Below are 15,174 nucleotides of genomic sequence, written 5' to 3' on the forward strand. Positions count from 1 at the left end.
ATGTATTCAGTTAGTCTAAAGCTTTACATCTGACAGACAGTAGAACTTCACAGAGTACGTTATTAATTACTTCACCTTATGAAAGGTCTAAACGAAAAAAAGGTATTGTACAGCTTTCAGTTCTGGAATATCTCTATATATTTCTTATAAAACATAAGCATTGACATTTCAAGCATGTGTTTTGAGTTTACCTGGCCAACACTTTCTGTCTGGCCTAAAATGATTTGAATAGAGCTATAAATAAATGTAGATGTCTAATGTATGCAGCATAAACGAGAAGGAAATTTGTAACTTTTCTTTTCCTGTAATATTCTTATTTTCCATGGTTTCAAAGGCTGTTTGTGAGTCTGAATGAAGCAGTCTTCTAGGACATTCATCATGATGGCAACGACAAAGAACTGTAAATTCTTCTAAGTGCACTGGGGTAGATTATTATGCTGTGACTTTTCCAGTTGACCTGAATGTGTAAACAATGTTGTCTAGTTTGAAATATTTGTCATTCCTCAGTGTAAGAAGTTGTGGCAAGGAAAGGTCCAGTGCCACAATTCAGTTGGTGAAAAAAATAAATTAAAAAACTGACTTGTATTAAAACACTGACTCTAGGAATGAACAGTGAACATTTCTTCTTCTTCTTCTTCTTTCGGCTGCTCCCGTTAGGGTTTGCCACAGCAGATCATCTTCTTCCATATCTTCCATATTGTTCTGTTACACCCATCACCTACCTGTCCTCTCTCACCACATCCATAAACCTTCTCTTAGGCCTTCCTTTTTTCCTCTTCCCTGCCAGCTCTTTCCTTAGCATCTTTCTCCCAAAATACTCAGCATCCCTCCTTTGCACATCTCCAAACCAAGTACATAGTATTAAAAATCTCGTACAGGTCCTGAAGTTTGCCTTTTACAAAGAAACTATTGTAGGCCTTATTGCTATACATCTTCAAGTGTTTGCTTGGCTTCCCTGCCATGTTGTGGACACGGTTGAATCTCTCCAATGGTTTGACTTGAATGCTTCCATTTTTGTTTTATTTAATTAATATCAGTGAAATGAATGGCAAGTAGGCACTGTTGATTAGTAATCAATATAAATCAGGGCCTGAACTTTATGATCACTTTTAGTACACTCAGAGCTTTTTCTTTTTAATTATGTGACTGCGTTTGGTGAAGTCAGTTACATTAATGCAAATGCAGTTAGCCTTTCATAGCCATCAACCATCTTGTAGAATCATACGATAATTATTTAAAAACAAAAAATATATTTATTGCATACTAGACATTACTGAGTTTAGTTTTCAATATGAAAAAAATATTTCAGATGTGCTAAAAATGCTTTTCCATACCTTTGCACTACATTTTTATCATTTATTTGCTTTGCAGTGTGAGAAATTGAAATTCATTTACTTGGGAGATTTTGGTATATAACTGTTATAAAAATTCTATTTAATAAGGCCAAAAATAAATATTTATCTATATGTCTCATATATATGGGGTGGTAGAACAACAAGTCCATTATGATAAATGTTGGGGCACCAACCCGGTCATCCCTCTTTAATCCAAGGCAAAACAGAAAACAAAACAAGTACTCCATGACACGAATAATAAATCAAGCAAACAAAATTGGGGGCCAGTTTGCGCTTAAGGGATTAATTTCTTCGGTGAAGGCCACGAGATAGGAACTCCATGCTGCAGTATGATCTGGTCACAAAGTGAAGCCTCATTCCAGTGGTCCCATGATTCATAGGCAGGTGTCTTCTTGGGACTGTAGAGGGAATAGAAGAGGACATGATTAGCACCAGTGTCCCCCCATCTCGGGGTGGTGTTACATATCTCAGATGAGCTAGGATGATGATCTACTGACATGCATGCATGACAATATATATAATATGTGTGTGTATGTGTCTATATGTGTTTCACAGAAAATGATTCCACTATGTATAGATACTGGAAATATTTTGTAGTTTTAAATTAATGATCAAAGATCACACACCGGCAAGATGCTCAATTGCAACTCATGTTATTGGCTACTGTTTCAAGCCAGTGCTGGTTCTATATTCTCATCTATGGGAAGAATGATATTTTGCAATTTGTAAAGAGATTGTGTCATGCATGCCAAGCATTTCTATGTCCCACGACAGTTTTAACATTGGTGAGATATGTTTTTACATAAAAATTTTTTTACGTTGTTTATATTCTTGACTAAAAGCACACGTTTATTTGATATTTGGACTAAAGTCTTTAAAGTCATTATTAGTATAACATGGAAAAAGTTTCTGCTTTAGGTATGTGTAGAGCATTTCTTGCCTCACATTTATTTCCTTTCATCCTACACTTACCCAGATCTTTGTAGACACAGAACACACATGAAATGCATGTATTCCAAATAACAATATGCTGTATTATTCACCCTATACAACTCCAGGAACCTCTTTTTCAATGTCTTCTATGTTAATCACGTTGTATTCCTTTGTGTTGAAAGTTTGTAACTATGAGTTACAACTATGAGTCTTCCAGCTAAACTGAGATTAATGGTAGACCATCTATGTAAGTCTTGCTTAAGGTCTTCCATGTAGACAGCAACATTTTGTTGATAAAGAGCTTTATGTTTACTTGTGATGTTTACCCCTAGGTATTAAAACTGATCTGTGATGATAAAAGGGAAGGTGTTCAATCTAATATCGTGTGCTAGAGAGTTCACTGGAAAGAATACAATTTTATTCAAATTAATTTTGAGTCCAGAAATCTTATGAAATTCTGCTAGTGCTGTTAGGACTCAATTGTGGCTCAATGGTAAATAAAAACGCACATGTTTATTTGATATTTGGACTAAATTCTTCACACATTATATACATTACATCATTATTAGTATAATATTGAAAAAGTCTCTGTTTAGGTATGTGTTCAGCATTTCTTGCCTCACATTTCCTTTCATCCTACACTTACACAGATTGTTGTAGACACAGAATACACATGAAATGCATGTATTCCAAATAACGATATATTATTTACCCTGTAAAAACTCCAGGCACCTCACACTGAGATAAACAAGGCTTGAACTGGGATAGCTTTTTGTCCGAGTTGAGCTCCGTCAGTAGGGAGTATGGAATAGCAGGCTGCTTGTGCTGATCGATACATTAACAAAACAAAAGATGCTGACGGAGAGGTGCAAAGGAATTTAAGGTGGGCCTGGATTACAAGTTTTTTTGTAGGCTTCAGGGATTCTAGTGTTAAAATACAAAAATAAAGAAGGCACCTCAGCTCAGTTTGGTTCAACAAACAACACTAAGGCCAATGCTTAGCATGATTTTTTTTTGCAGCCTTTTTTTTTGTTTATTTCTTTGGATAGTTTCTTCAAAATAAAAATGGTTCAGAAGATATATACTATAAGGTTTAAAGGGATACATGGAACATCATAAATATAATTAAAGTTTAAAATACATAGTGGAAATGTTCATATTTTTACCTTTTAAAGAGTCAGTGACTGAACAGTTTACAGTCAAATATTTTGATTGAATTTATTTGAAGCAGAAGTAGGAATTAGTTGTTTCCTGGGGAAATTAATTGATGACTATAGACAGCAGATGACATTGTGGAATAACAACGTAAAACATGCATACATCCATTTTCGTCTCAAATGAACTCCACACAGACAGTGACTGAGGTAGAAATTAAAAACTGGTTACTGGGGCTGTGTCGCCATTATATAAATATATTAATTCTGATCTAAAATGGGGTAACATTGGTTGTGCATTAATTTTATTGTCAACAATCTCTAGAGGTTAAAGTGTAAATCTTAATTTACTGAAGAATAGTTTCAATTTTGTATGTTATTCATAATTGTGAGTGATTTTTCCAGTTACTCCAATCTTCTCCCACGTTTCAAAGACAAGGAGATTAGGCTGAGATAGTATGTATGAGTAATTCCTACCATAAACTGAAGACAAAAAGATTAGGTTGAAATAGTATTATGTGTATTTCGTATTGTAAATTGATGTACTGTATCTGTTATGGCCATTGTATAAACTTTATAAAGAGAACAATAACATTACAATATCTACATTTAAATACCAGGTAAAGCAGGGGAGGCACAGAAGGGTCCTTCTTCTTTATTGAATTACCTCGCTTTGCACACTGCCAGTTTAATCAACAATTAAGTCTTTAAAGCACACACACAGAACATTTCAAAATAATTGTTACCTTATGTAACACACTGCCATACCCTATCATCATGTAATCATGTAATGAGTAAGTGAGTTTAAAAAATGTATAGATGGATGGATAAATAAATGTCTTTATAAAAGCAAAACACTTTAGCATTTCTTGTTTACCATATCAAACTGACAAGATCCTTAAATATTTTTCCAAGTTAAGACAAGAAAAAGAGCAAAATCAGATTGTCATTCAACGTGTTATCAAAGTCCACTGCTTTATCCTCATCACAGTTTGATCTGTGAATTAATGTCAGCATTATTTACTATAAGAGCAGCTGAAAATGTATCTGTGTATGGCAGGAGTTATTTTAAATAACCATCTTGAAAAAAACTACTTTACTTTTATCACAATGATCACACTAAAAGCAACATTAAGCTATCAAACCTGAGTTGGAGCTTTAAAATGCTTCTGTATTTTAAGGCACTGGTTAAAATTCAGCTGGAACCGGGCATTTTAAGCTAATTATAAAGCTAGTGTGTAAAAGTCTGACTTGTAGATTTTCCACACCTTTCTAAACAAGGTAGGGAAGGCAAGCTTATCAGTTGCATTTTCCCAAACAAGACATTCCATAATGAGCTGCAGGTAATTTTTAATTAGTGTAGAGGGTGAACATTCTGCTGTTTATCATTTTTCTTCCACCAAAGTGACATCTCTGCTGATTACTCACATTATGGCTAATTTGCAGCTGATAATCAGTTGCAGTTTCCTAATAAATTTCTCATTAAGCTGCTGGAGTTGTCAGTTTCCTTCAGAGTAAGCACTACTAAGTCTAATCTGTAAGTTATATGCCTGAGAAAGGCCTGCTGCACATCATGCGTGTCATGTGTAATCTTCTAAGAAGGACTCAAAAGGCAGCTGTCCAGTGATCATCTTTCATATTTCATCATTTCAGATTTGAAAGGCATAATTATACTTTGTGGTCATAATACATTAAATGCATGCAGCTGAATCTTGCAACTTTTGTGCCATTCTGGCTAGGAGCTGCTGTGTAACTGAATGCTAAATGGTTCCTGGGCATGCAGATTGACTTTCTAGTGACTTACTGTTCAATGCTGTACAGTTAGGTCACAGTCCATTCATCCTCACTATCAAAATCAATAAGACAAGTGTAAGTCTACCATCATGTCGAAATTGGCAGTCACCGCTGTACAGCCCAATTGTAAGTGGGAAAGATTGTTTCTATACTGTCGATATTGAAATGTTTGCGGGTAGTGTGGTGTCACAATGGTTACACCTGCTGCCTCATAACTTCAGGGTCATATTTTCATATTTCTCATTACTGGTGGGGTCTACATGTGCTCCCTATTTTGACATGGGTTACCTGTAGGTAATTTCCAAGAGTTTTTTTGTGCCATGCAACACATTGAAATCATAGCTAAATTCTCTAAAAAATAAAACAAAACAAGGTCGTCAAATTGGCTTGGACTCCTGTGATTCTATAAAGGAAGGCTCATTTTAAGAAAATGTACAGGAACAAGGATGCAGCTTTCACTGCCTTTTGATAGCTATTTAATGTATTGATTTTTGTTAATTGAATACATTCCAAAAAACAGGAAAAGAAAATTCTCACAAACCTGCATTTTTTGTAGGTGCTGGTGGCCACATTTTAAGTGTACCAGCCTACTGTAGATTCAGAAAGTATTCAGAGCCTTTCATCTTTTTAACATGTTGTAGCCATTTGGCCAAAATAATTTAAATACATTTTTTTCCACACATCATGTAACACTCAATACCCCAGAATGACAAAGCGAAAACAGGATTTTGGAAATTTTTCCAAAGTCATCCATCCATCCATCCATTTTCCAACCCGCTGAATCCGAACACAGGGTCACGGGGGTCTGCTGGAGCCAATCGCAGCCAACACAGGGCACAAGGCAGGAAACAATCCTGGGCAGGGTGCCAACCCACCGCAGGACACACACAAACACACCCACCCACACACCAAGCACACACTAGGGCCAATTTAGAATCGCCAATCCACCTAACCAGCATGTCTTTGGAACGTGGGAGGAAACCGGAGCGCCCGGAGGAAACCCACGCAGACACGGGGAGAACATGCAAACTCCACGCAGGGAGGACCAGGGTATCGAACCCAGGTCCCCAGATCTCCCAACTGCGAGGCAGCAGCACTACCCACTGCGCCACCGTGCCGCCCTCCAAAGTCATTAAAATGTAAAAAAACGGAAATGTCACATTGATACAAGTATTCAGAACTTTTTACTGTGACACTTGAAATTTGACTCAAGTGCATTCCATTCTACTCATACTCATTAAGATGTTTCTATACCTTACTTAGTGTCCAACTGTGGTCAGTTCTAAGATCCAGTGTGTATCAGAGCAAAAATCAAGCCATGAGGTTGAAAGAATTGCCTGCACAACTTACAGACAGGATTGTGTCAAGGTACAGATTTGAGGAAGGCTGCAAATAAACAAATTGTGCAGCACTAAAGGTTCCCAAGAGTACAGTTGCCTTCATAATACTTAAATGGAAAAATTTTGGAACAACCACAACAATTCCTAGAGCTGGTCACCCAGCCAAACTGAGTAATCATAGGAGCAGGGCCATGGTGACTAAGAATGTGATGGTCACTCTGGTTAAGCTCTAGAGAACCTGTGTGGAGATAGGGAAAATATCCAGAAGGACATTCACAACTGTAACACTCCACGGATCTGGGTTTTATGACACAGTGACCTTACAGAAGCCTTTTTTTCAGTAAAACACCCATGAAAGTCTGCTTAGAATTTGAAAAAATCAGCTGTGTGCTGATGAAAGGCAAAATAGTGTCATGTCTCGAGGAAACCATTCACTGCTCCCCACCTATGCAATACCTTTCCAGAAATGAAGCATGGTGGTGGCAGCATCAAGCTGTTGGCTTGTTTTTCAGTGGCAGGGAATGGGAGACTAGAGATGGTTGAAGGAAAGCTGAGTGGAGCAAAGTACAGAGAGGCCTTAATGAAAACCTGTCTCCAGAGTGCACTGCTCCTCAAACTAGGCCTAAGGTTCACCTGTGACAATGACCCTAGGCAAACACAAAATGGGAATAGCTTAGGAACATCTCTGTTAATGTCCTTCAGCTGACAAGCCAGACCCCCAGACTTCAGCTAAATTGAATATCTCTTGAGAGACTTGAAGAATAGTTGTCAACTGTTGGTCTTGATCCAAGCGGACAGAGATCTGAAGAGAAGAATGGCAGAAAATCCTAGCATCCAAGTGTGCATGTTACTTGTAGTATCAAACCCAGTAAGACTCCAGGCTGTAATCACTGCCAAAGGTGATTCAAGTAAGGGGCTGTGTAGTTAAGTCAGTGTTAAATTTCATTATTTTATGTCTAATCAATTTGCAAAAAATTCTAAAATCCTGTTTTCTCTTTGTCATTCTGGGGATATTAAGTGTTGTTTGATGTTGGGGAAAAATTAATTTAAATTCTTTAAGTACAATGGTAGATGCAGAGCAAATTGTGAAAAAGTGAAGGGGTGTGAATGCTGTCTGAATCCATTGTATCAGCAGGCCCACCAGTTACCAGTGATATTTCAGTTCTGATATTTATTGTAGCTTTAGTTTTTATTTTATTTTATAAAATTAATTTTTATTTTTATTTCATTCTAGTTTTCAGTAAGAGGCGACAATTTTAATTTTTATTTAGTTCTGTGTTTAAAATTTTAGTTTTTATTTTATTTAGTTCTGGCTTTTTTACATAATATTAGTACAATTTTAGTTTTTTTTCTGTTGCAAGACCACAAATACTGGCCTTCACATAGTTCAATGCCAGTTATGTTTCAATCAACAAAATACACTCACAGTTCATAATACATTTAAACACAACTTGACTATCAATGATCAAACAAATTAAGAAGCCTAATGAGTACAGTCAGCAAGATCAAATGTTTCAATCAAAGAAACCAGTCTGTGCAAGCACGTTACTGGTAAGCTTTAAACAAGCACGCATTTCGAGAGATTTTTTCATGTTGCAACGACATCCATTGCACAGATAGCCACACAGTGAAAATATTCGCTTGACGAGCTTCTGTAAAGCAGGTGCACAGACAAGGTCTTACCTACTGGTGCCAGCAGACTGTATGTTGACGATTTCTGCTGCCAGTACTGAAGCACTGACGTGCGGTGACGTTCATGGCTGGTGAGGCACGGACTCCTTCAGAATCAGATTTACAAATATTTGAACCCAAAAGAGTAGCTTTTTCACTATTCAATTGGCAGTATGCACATTGACTACTGGTTATTTTTCTTATCACATCATCATTCTTTACACACACATAAGTAAGGTACATAATATTTGGCTAAGAAAGAACATTACATTTATAGCGGCGAGAGAGAGCGGGAGAGAGCGCATTTGCTCTGCACCTTCCATGTGATCTAAATTTGGCGTTGCAATTTCACAATTCAAACTCATTCGATACAAGTGAAAGTGGAATGGATTTCAATTTTGATCTTAATTGAAATATTTAGTTGTTTTTAAAAGCTTTTAATTCTGATGCTTTAATCAATTTTAATACAGACTGTTTAACAAAAGGAGGAAGAGGAGGAGGTTAGGAGCACACACTGATATAGTGCATTGCTGCACCTACCACACAACAAACCAATTTAGGATCCAGATTAGGACCCAAGTGCAGCCATGCAATGGGTGGATAACAAGAAACACAAAAGAATATTTTATTTAAGGTCAAAATTTAATTTTTAAATATTGGATTTTTTTTCTTAGTCTGATCCCATTTTTTATAAAATTGAAAACCGTTTATGGGCTTACCTTTATTAGTAAATGAAGTCCATGAGCCTATTCTTCTCCATGAAAATCACTGTCACTTTTGTGTAAAAGTCCTCCTTATTTTCCTTTAGCTTTTAAAAGTCTTAATCTTCCATTTTGGCAGTCAGTCTGCATAAAAAAATAAATGGACCGCTGCAGTGCACTTGATATCGCTAACTTATTGGCGCAGAGAGTCTCTGCGTAGAACAGTAGCAACAAGAACCTGTTGGGCTTCAGTGCGGCACAGTATTGTCTGTCTCAACTTGTGCCTTTTCACTGCAGTTTTATGTCCTATCAGCAAGACTAAATATGTCACACACATTCATTAAAGATATTAGCCAGACTGTGGAAAGTCAGGTGTATAATAAACGCGCGTGCAAACATTATATTGCTGACATACAGAGAGACAGCAACAGGCCCACGCCAATTGCATGCATCAACCCAGCTCGTCTCATCTCGTCGCTGCCATACCTTGCGTTTCTCCTCTGTATTTGATCAGGAAATGCGCAAATTCAGTGATTTTGACTATAAAAATTATCATTATAATACAGCCCAGTGGACAAATTTATGTTATGTTATCATTATTAGTTTTTTTTTTTTTACTTTTCATAATGACAGGTGTGACCGCACGTCCCTGTATAAAGTGCAGGCATGTTACCAGAGAAGTGCCAGACTTCCACTAAGCACTGATCCAGCTGGCCCTGCACTGAAACTCCGAGACTCTTTTCTTCTTCTCACATGCTACATTTGCTTTTATTATCATCTGCGCTGTAATTAAAGTATTTCCACACTTCACTTTTTCACTTTCTACCCACAAACACTTGTGCAAAACACGCTACCATCACCCACACGTGCTTACTGCTTCAAGTGCGCAACAAACAAAAAAACGGTCTTTTACGGAAGTTGTGCCACATGATCATAGTAAGCCTATGGTGCAAGATCACCGCATAGTAAACAGCGCAATGTAACTGAATACTCAGGGCGACCTACAAACAACCTCTCTGCACAACTGAGCCGGATTGAACAAAAATGCTATTGCTATTTTTTTCGTTTTACTCAATTTTCGTTCTCGTTTTAGTTCATTCACATATCACTAATTTTTATTTTTATTAAGTTTTAGTTTCTCTGTTTGCCTTAATTTCAGTTCTCGTTCTTGTAAAACGAAAAACAATATTTTTAGTTCTAGTTCTCGTTATGAAAATATCACTGCCAGTTGCTCTATGAATAGCCTAATTTTCACAGGACATGGCTTGACTGTGGCTTCAAATGTGCTGCACAGGTATGCTAGGCCATGCTAGCCTTTAATGGGTTCCATAGTTGCTACAAATTAGTTGTATTGTATGGATTTGTCATGAAAGGATTCCGTCTTATCTTCAGTCAACTTTACAGAATACTGTAGATTGCACAGGAGGGACTGCACTGCCTGGTGGCCTAGGTTGCCCAAACTGTGACAATATCTGACTTTATGACCTATTATAATCAACTATGAATGCCAGTGAAGTTTATTTTCTCCAGGAATGTTTTTGATTGTTGAGTTTTTGTTTTCCTTTCTTCTGTTATCAACTGGCCATATCTCATCTATAGTATTAATGGACTCATATTATCTGGATCTGTTTATATTAATTATACAGTTTTATTTTGTGTTGATTTTAATTTGCATTTTTAATATGTATATGATACAATTTGTAAATTGTAAATTTTTACTATTTTTTGACTATATTGTGATTGGATTTGCAATCAAGGGTTAAATTCTTTCAGTACCTTGGTGAAGTCAACTAATTGGTGTAACTTTTGTTAACCCCAATATTTTTATTTTGAAAGATGTACCGCTACATAGTTCTGTAATCCAATACTATTGATTACTTTATATAAACTTTACAGTGAACATGTAATTGGATGCTCAGTCATAAAATATTTGATGAATACAAGACATGCAGTCAATCACTACTAATCCATTTTTAATTCTGCAGGTTATTCAGTTCTTTTCACGCCTCATCGTAACTGCAGAAATCCTTAGATCTTGAAATACCTTTAGTAGCTCATTACCTCAGGTTTTGTAATGCAGATGTAATTGCTATAAAAGGTATTTGATTGCTTGCATGATTTAATGCTGTCTAATGTTCTAAAAATACATGCTTATTTTACTCTCCAGGTGCAAATCTTGAGGGAAGCCTTAGTTTCTTCCAAAGCAAAGTGTTCTCATCTAGTTAGAAACCTTTTAAAAAGTTCAGATTAACATTCCAACCTCATACACTAAAAAATAACTAAAGAATTTATAGCACAAGGGTGCAAATATTAAAATAGAAAAGGGAAATAATTAAGATGTTGTTTTCTGGAAGCAATTTACTATAGCTACTTTAGTAGAAATGTTGTTACATTATTGATTGTTGATTATTTCTGAAATAATCTCATATTAAAAAATGCTAGAAGTCTGACTCTAATTCAGAAATAATAAGCACAGCCCATATTTTAAATTTCACTTTCAATGTTAACACTATTCAAAAATTCAAAAAAGCTAAATGCTGATGGTTAGAAGCAAAGCGTTAGAATTAATTATATACAGTATATTTTAACAACCTGAGCCAGTGCCTTTGCTACTTGAAAAATGTTTGCATTTTGAGGTGCCCAGGTGTTAGGGAAAACGTTCTGTGTGAGTTTGTGAGAGTTTCTAACTGTGCTTTTCCTGTCTGTATGTAACTAAGACTTTCTGTACCATTTATTTCCAGCACATTTACTTGGGAGATGATGACATTTTAACATTGTAACTGTAATATTATATATAACAGTGTTTTCCGGTCGCTGCACTGTAGCAGACCTCTCAGTGCATCTCTCCATGTTTTGTACCTGCTTTTTGTTCTTAAATCGTGTAAAATTGTTTTCTTTGGTTTTCTTTTACTAGTTTGCAAGTAGTTATTTCTATAAAATGCTTTATAACATTTGTGAAAGTTTCTTACTTTTGATCGTTATCACCTTTGGAATCCAACGGGACACTAACGCACTACCTGTGCTGGAAATCCCAGGTGTGTGGCCAGTGCTGTTCATTTACAGCCGGGATGCACTGCTATCAATGAGACCAGCTACCAGTTACTCCCCATGTATTACTAACATACCGGACGAATTAAAATCTTTGAAACCCAGAAAGCGAGGAAAAAGAGGTGGACTACGAGTAAGTCTGAGACGAAGAAGTTTTAAAACACCTTTGCCAATCATCATCATGAACAATGCACAGTCCTTGCGAATTAAACTGGACGAGCTGAGAGCATCTGCGCGATACCTCCACGAGTACCGTGAAAGCTGTCTGATGTGCTTTACGGAGACCTGGTTTAAGAATACAGACTCGGATATAGCAGTCGAAGTAGATGGATTTGTTTGCGTACGGCAAGACAGAAATCCAGCTTCTGGTAAGCAGACGGGTGGTGGGGTCTGCCTTTACATTAACAAGCAGACGGGTGGTGGGGTCTGCCTTTACATTAACAAAAGGTGGTGCAGGAATATCACTGAAAAAGGGTGCATCTGCACGCCAAATATTGAACTACTCACCGTCGGACTTCACCCATACTATCTACCACGGGAGTTTAATCAATTATTTGTGACAGTCGTTTACATTGCTGATGTGGGAGCTGCAGCTGACAAACCTCCTATGAAGCTGAATTGATTCTTGAAACTGCTCATAAACTAGAAACCAAATCACCTGGTTCTTTCAAACTTGTGATGGGTGATTTTAATTTATGCAATCTGGAGTCAGTATTACCAAATTACCATCAGTATGTGAATATAAACACTAGAGGGGACAAAACTCTGTACAAGTGCTATGGAAATGTCCCTGGTGCCTACATATCGCATCACAGAGCAGCCCTGGGTGCGTCTGACCACGTCGTTATTCATCTACTCCCAAAGTACAAACAGAAACAGAAACAAGAAAAAACAGCCATACGTATAACGCAAAACTGGTGCAAGGACAGTGTAGAGGAACTGCAGTAATGCTTCTCCAGTACAAATTGGGATGTACTCATATCCTCACAGTCACTGAATGAGGCCACTTACACTGTGAAATTCTGTGAGTCTATGATCATTAAGGAAAAAACTGTCAAGTTGTACCCAAACAGTAAGCCACTAAAGAGGGTAAAGCATTGCTATTGGAAAAGCAACATGCACATCAAGTAAATAAAACAGAAGATAAGCGAATTTTATAGCAAAGGATTAACAGGTTAATTAAACAAAATAAAAAGATATATGGGGAAAAAATCAAGAGGTGGTTTAATTATAACAATCCAAATCAGGTCTGGAAGGGACTAAAAACAATTACAGGACTGGGCTCTAAAAAGAATGTGAATTTTCCAGCTGACAAAGACCACAAGCTTTTAGCAGATGAACTGAATAACTTTTCTGCCAGATTTGAAACAAGTGATTTCAGCACCCAAAATACAGAAATAAAGGAGATGCTTTATAAAAACACCAGGAATTCTGCTGTGATAGGGTTCAGTTTAACTAAAGTGGAGAAAGGCTTGCGGCAGGCCAAAACAAACAGTGCAGTGGGACCAGACAGCATATCAGGTCGGCTCTTAAAGTCTTGCTTTAAGCAGCTCTCTACAGTTTTTCATTTGCTTTTTAACTGGTCTCTGACCTGTGGTATTGTACCTACTCTGTGGAAACAATCAATCATTAAGCTTGTATCTAAGGTTTCTAGGCCAAGCTGTTTAAGTGACTACAGACCAGTGGCACTTACATCTATTCCAATGAAATGCTTTGAACATTTGGTGAGAAACATTTTAATGACAAAGTCTTTTCAAGACAACAATCAATTTGCTTATTGTGCAAACAGAAGTGTGGAAGATGCTCAGCTTGTTATCTTACATCAAATCTACACCTTTCTTGATCAGCCTGGTTCATATGCCAGAGCACTATTTTTGGATTTTTCTTCAGCATTCAGTACCATACAGCCTCATATACTGATTGGGAAATTGAACAGTATGAATGTAAACCCATTTATTACACTATGGATTCAGAACTTTCTTTTAAATCGTTCACAGACAGTTAAAGTATAGGACACTTTTTCAATAGTCATTCATTCAAACACAGGAAGTCCGCAGGGGTGTGTCTTATCGCCATTACTGTTTACTTTGTACACAAGTGACCTGAGACAGAACAATGACCACTGCTCCATTATCAAGTATGCTGATGACACTATGCTCATAGGACGCATATCTGGGGAGGATGAAAGCCACTATCTAAATCAAGTGGACTGTATGGAAAACTGGTGCAATAAAAACTCTCTCTCTCTGAATGTAAAAAAGACCAAAGAAATTATATTTGATTTTAAGAGGCAGAAATCTGTATGTTCACCTATTGTAGTTCTAGGAGAGGAGGTAGAAATAGTGACTTAATATAAATACTTAGGAACTTACCTAGATAACAATCTTAACTGGAATACAAATACAAAACAATTATTCTCTAAATGCGAACAGCCCTTATTTCTCCTCCATAAAGTCAAACTATTTAAAGTAGACAAGGACCTCATGTTGTCCTTTTACCGCAATATGATCCAGTCTGTGATCACTTTCAGTTTCATTGCCTGGTTTAACAGTCTGACAAACCAAAACTCAGAAAAGCTCCTGATGACAGACATCCATTACATGTACAACTAAAGTTCAGTAAATCAGGAAGGATAGTCACTTTGAAAACCCACACAAATCGCTCCAGAAACTCCTTTGTTCTTAGTGCCATACGACTTTTCAATAAGAAATATCAGAGATAATGATTAAGGTTTTGATATATATCCTGTAACTTTTTTTTTTGGTGTAAATATGTATTATCTAACTGCCTTACCTTAACCTTTCTTGTTTCTATTTGTCTGTTTTATTTCATTCTGTCTGTTATTAGATGTAACTGAGAAGGCAAATTTCATGTTTTCTTGTGTAAACATGACTAAATAAAGAAACCTTAAACCTTAAACAGTGGTTTCCAAACAGTGTCCTGGGGACTGACTGAGACTGCAGCTTTTTGTTCCAACCAGACTCACAATCAGTGATAATGATTGATAAGAATTGATCTCATTTAATTAGCTGGTCTTTTTTCTCTTTTCTTATTCTGCATTTATAAAGCACAGCAGTTATATTTTTTAGCTTTAAAAGATATTTAGAAATACTAGGGGGCATTTCCCCCTGCTTACTTCGCTCGCAAACCCCCTGGTCTGGGCTACATGTCAGCCACT

This window comes from Erpetoichthys calabaricus, chromosome 6, assembly GCF_900747795.2.
Source record: "Erpetoichthys calabaricus chromosome 6, fErpCal1.3, whole genome shotgun sequence".
Classification (NCBI taxonomy): domain Eukaryota; kingdom Metazoa; phylum Chordata; class Cladistia; order Polypteriformes; family Polypteridae; genus Erpetoichthys; species Erpetoichthys calabaricus.